The sequence below is a fragment of the Panthera onca genome, chromosome A3 (genome assembly GCF_046562875.1).
Source record: "Panthera onca isolate mPanOnc1 chromosome A3, mPanOnc1 haplotype 2, whole genome shotgun sequence".
NCBI lineage: Eukaryota > Metazoa > Chordata > Mammalia > Carnivora > Felidae > Panthera > Panthera onca.
In genome coordinates, this window is record NC_138341.1 from 13,840,140 (window position 1) to 13,845,708 (window position 5,569).

At 42.3% G+C, this 5,569-nt stretch overlaps 1 pseudogene; it reads right to left on the minus strand.

Moving 5' to 3' along the window:
* Positions 1 to 4,769: 4,769 nt before the first annotated feature.
* Positions 4,770 to 5,249, minus strand: LOC145715328 (large ribosomal subunit protein eL21 pseudogene; annotated as a pseudogene).
* Between the last annotated feature and the right edge of the window lie 320 nt (positions 5,250 to 5,569).

Below are 5,569 nucleotides of genomic sequence, written 5' to 3' on the forward strand. Positions count from 1 at the left end.
ACCCTGCATTTTGCCTGCAGCCTTGGGATGGCATAGCGGATGGGTGGATCTGAGGAGGTCACCCCATCAGGGAGTGAACTACACTATGAGCATGTGTGAGTGTGTGTACCTGGGTGCAACTGGAATATTACCCTAGACCCCTTGACTGATGGTCATCTAGCCATCATGTACAGAGTTTGCTTCTTTATTCTAAACAATTTCAAAGTACTTTTCACATTTTCTTAAGTGGTAAAAAAAAAAAAAAAAAGTGGCTGATCTCATCTGGAGACAGAGAGGGTTAAATTAAGTCATATTGTGTTAGGTCATCCCTGGGACTAATGAACTGATTGTCCCCATGGCGACTTAAGGAGTCAGCTATGCCTAACACAGAAATACTTGATTAATGCATTCGAATGCTATCAGTCTAGTGATTTGCAGTTTACAAGGTTTTTGTTTTTAAATATGAAATTTATTGTCAAATTGGTTTCCATGCAACACCCAGTGCTCATCCCAACAGGTGTCCTCCTCAATGCCCATCACCCACCCTCCCCTCCCTCCCACCGCCCATCAACCCTCAGTTCATTCTCAGTTTTTAAGAGTCTCTTATGTTTTGGCTCCCTCCCTCTCTAACCGTTTTTTTTTTTCTTCCCCTCCCCCATGGTCTTCTGTAAAGTTTCTCAGGATCCACATAAGAGTGAAAACATATGGTATCTGTCTTTCTCTGTATGACTTATTTCACTTAGCATAACACTCTCCAGTTCCATCCACGTTGCTACAAAAGGCCAGATTTCATTCTTTCTCATTGCCACGTAGTATTCCATTGTGTAAATAAACCACAATTTCTTTATCCATTCATCAGTTGATGGACATTTAGGCTCTTTCCATAATTTGGCTATTGTTGAACGTGCTGCTATAAACATTGGGGTACAAGTGCCCCTATGCATCAGCACTCCTGTATCCTTTCAACCAACGGAATGGGAAAAGATATTTGCATGGGTTTTAACATTATTCTATCTTTTCAAAAGCCCCAAGGGACAGGTGAGATTATAACTATTTCATCAAGGAGGAAACTAAGGTTCAGGATTAAGCAGTGTGCCTCAGGGGACCCACCAGCCCTTCCCTGTTCCCAAACTGTTGGTCTCTCTCAAGACTAACAAATCTCCCTTTGACCTTATACCAATGTATCAAGCACTCAGTGCTGCTTACCTGCTCTCCTAAGAAAGTTCAACCCCCTTGGTTTTCATGATACCATCCCATCTCCATGCAGTGTGAAGGACATGGTGGGTGAGATGATCTCCAGCATTTCATAAAATTCCCTCCTTCTCTGGCTTAGGAATCTTGGCAGAGAACATTGTCCTTATCAGTGCCTTCTCGTCTTCCTCATCCAGTGATTCTGGAAACTGGACCTCTCCTCAGAAGGCCTTCTGTGTCCAGGCTACTGCTATTGGTATTAACTTTTCAGAGAACTCATTAATAGGGGTTTTGTGCCTGAGTGTTCAATACCAAAAATAATTCTAGCTATAGTGAGATGCAGAAATTTTTGTTTGCTCTTCTGTGAACCATAGATTGCTGAGCATAGCAATGATTCTTGTACATTGTGCTTTCAAAAAGTTATTATTCTCAAACATCTGGGGGGATAAACTGGAGAAAGCTTTAATTAGACAAGATGATGGGTCTCACTCCACAAAAGAGGCCATTGCAAATAGGACTGATGTACTGGTGTGGTGACTGATGTACTCAGTGAACTCCTGGAAGAATAAGAAGCAACTGGTGTGCCTGGAAATGCAGCAATACAGACCTTGGGTGTAATTCTTCTGAAACCATTGGTTCTGGACCCTGAGGACAAGAGCCTGTGAAGATCACATCTGAGGTTGATAGATATTTATCTTCCATTAGTAGACATTGTGCTTGACTCAAGGAGGCACAGACAGGAAACCACTTGATCCCATGTCTCAAGACTCATAATCTAGTGGCAGAAGTTGGCTGTGCACACAAAGGATGCTGAGCAAGAACACATATCAGGCATGCTCCATTATTTGAACAACCTAGTTTTGGTCAGATCCCCTCCCCTCACAGCTGCAATTAACCCCCAAGGTCCCACGTACAATTGGTATATTCACTCATTCATTCCACAGGCATTTATTGATTACCTGTGATACCACACCTATGAGACAGAACACTGTAAAAGAAGGAACTTGTCTATCTTATTTGCATTCCCAGAAGCTAGCAAGGTGGTGGGCACTCAGTAAATACTTGAGAAATGAATTAATAAGTGAATAAAGAAATCAACAGATAAATTCCAGGCACTGGGCCCAGCTAAGCCCTGGGGATGCAGAGCTCACCATGCTAGGAGTATGGGTTGAAGATATGAGTCCAAGACTATGCTATGGGAGCTTAAAGAAAGTAATGACTAACTCTACATGATTGAGGAAAGTAACAGGAAAGAGTGTTTTCAGGGAAGAGATGCCAAAGCTCACTCACTCCTTAGACTGACCCCGTGGCCTGCACTGCTACACACTTGGAAAATATCTTGGAGTCGATTCCATCCAAACATGGCGTTGACCCTATACTTAATGGATTTTCAGTCAACTGTAATGTGAGCATCTTTCCATTCATAAACAAAGAAGCTGAAGCTTAGAGGACTTGTCATTTCTCTGTCACCCACCTAGTTAATGGCAGGTCTTTTCACTCAGAAGGTATTTCTGTAAGAAGAAAAATCACATTTTCATTTTTCTATGAGAAGTCTCCACAAATGACACTATTATGAATTATGAAACTATAATCTAGATGCAAAAGGGAGGTCTGGCAGGGGCATCTAAAAATCATTCTGCCTCTATTGCAACTAGGAAGCCACAGCATGGGATGTCACAGGTTTCTCGTGCCACTGCTGGTGACTTCTTAGGTGCCCAGGCATCCTGATTACACCATGTGGCTCAGATGAATCTGCTTACATTGTGTGAAAGTGAGGCACAGCAGACAGATTCCCCAAAGGGTGCCAGCCATGTTCCAGGAAGTGTCCTCTGTGACCACTTCCTGGGTATGAAAGAGCCACAGAATCATAGGGCCACTGGGGTGGAAAAGATGAAGAGCTTTGGAGTCAAATGGGTTTCTCTCCAAACCCCAATTCTGCCATTTTCCAGTTGTCTAAACATGGCGGCTTCCTTACTCTCTTTGACCCACAGTTTCCTCAATGGGAAATGGGGCTGTTAGAAAGTCTTTAAGATAACACATAGAAACCCAAGCAAGGTAAGGATTATGACGACTATCAGAATTATTTCAGAGATGGTGGGGTCACCTCCCTCCAACCCTCCATTCTCACATGCAGAAATTAAGGCCTATAGAGATTATGTTCTCTTTCTAAGGTCACAGGTAAGACTCAGAAAGACTAAGGATTAGGAAAATAGTCTTTTTGTTTGTTTCTTTTTAAGTCTTGCAGTTATGAACTGGATTAATTCCAGTTTTTCCGGCCTAGCTGTGGAATGGAAAAAGCCATCGTCACTGAGAAATGATTTTTCTCTTACAAGTGTGACCTCCTAGGACATCCATGGCCCTGCCCCCTCAGATACACAGCTCTGTGTCTTCTGGAGTTCCTGTTGTATACCTGTCATTGCCTCCATGTCGACATTTTAACGGGCCCAGGAATCTTCAGAAACATTAACTGGGGAATATTTAAGGCCCTTTAATCTGTAGATGGTTTTCACTCAAGTGGTGACTGACCCACAATTCATGCGGCTCCTATTGACTTCCCTCCTGCCCATTTGGCCCCGTCAGGTCTCAACCTCTCTGAAAATCACTGATGTCCTCACTCTCCCTTTTCTGCCTTGTACCCACTCTGTTGCTTGGCCTGGGAGGCATCTCTAATTTTGGAGGTGGATCAGAGTGAAGGAGGCTGAGAGCCCTTCCCGTGTAATAATGTTTCTGCCAGATTTTGCCTTGTTCCAAGTCTTCTTAGGCTTTTGGAAGACAACATCTAGAGTCCTTGATGTTCTTTGGTGGCCCTGTCACATCCATTCTTAGATAGACTGTGCACTGAGTGGTGGGGCAGCTTCATTAGGATCTACAGCACCAGAGAAGCAAAATATTCAATATTGATAATAACTGCCATTTAGAGGCTGCTTAGCACGTGACTGAATTGTGGCTGCACTTTCTAGCCACGATCTACTTGAACCATCATGGTAACCAGGTGAGATGAATATTTCTAACCTCATCTTACAAGAGAGGAAGCTGCCCTAGACCGCATAGCTAGTAGGCGGCAGAGATGAGACCCAGACTACGGATACAAAAGTCTGGTTCTTTTTGCTGCACCAATATAGCTTTCAGTTGAATATGAGAGAGAGAGAGAGAGATTTATGAAATAGAGGTGACATTAGCCTAATGCAAGCTCCTCTAGGCTGCTTTTTCTTTATTGGTTGAATCAAAGTGGTCCAAGCATGTGTGGGAAGTCTGAGTGCTTAGGAGCCTGACACTGGGCCAATTCATTAAATGTGCAAAACTTAACCTAGCAACATTTTTGTAACATATGAGCAGCCTGCATCGATGTGGATGTTCTAGTTCTAGTGAATTAAAAGGATCAGTTCTTTGAGTTTGGGAGACTACTAGAATAAAATATTGGAGCATTCTTCATGAGGGGATTAAAAGAGACACACCAAAAGTGTTTTCAGATGCTGGCATTCTGCAATTCTAAATCCTGTAGATACCCACTTTTTTTTTCTTACAGTCCAGAGTTCTTTTGATACATATATATATATATATATATATATATATATATATATATATATATTTTACACCTACTATGCCATGAATTCATAGAGAATGGTTTCCAGCAACTCAGGCACCTTTCCATTGGCTCTCACGAAGTGTGCTTCTCTGGGCAGAGCAGGCTGGTGCTTTGCTTGAATCCAAGTACCCTTCTCTTTGGCTTCCCTCTTTTTTTGATAATTTCCCTGCACATGCTTCAGGAAGCTATCTTGGCTCTTTGAGTGCTTAATATGCTTGATATGTACGTTAATTCTCTTGGCAAGAATCTTGCCCTTAACCTGTGTGTTTACAATAATGCCAAGAGCTTGTGGAGTAATGTAGACTCTTCCAGTTTTGCCATGGGAACATTCATGAGGCATTCCTTTTTGAATAGCGCCCACTCCCTTGATGTCTACAATATTGCATTTCTGGTAGATTCACATGTATGTGGCCAAAGGAACAACTCCACACTTTCTAACAAGACTAGAGAACACTTAGTGGGTACCTCCCCTCTTTCCCTTCACGTTGGACATTTTTGCAAATTACTAGAAGTTGGTGGTTTTCAGATGCCCACTATTATATTAATTTTAATTAAAAAGACTGAGGTCTAGTGAAAATGTGGAGTAGATGTGGAGCCTAAGAAAAATGTGGAGTAAAACTTGAGGTGGAGGTAAAATGGGAGAAAAGAGAGTCACACACACTACAAACATTGGCTCTGGAATAAAGAAATTTCTGATACTTTGTCCAGAAAGAAGAGGCATAAGAGTACAATTGAGAGACCCAGGTGTGAACAGAAGGGCTAAAATTATAATGGGAAGGATTAGTAGAAGTAAGGGCAAATTTTCAGGGGTGT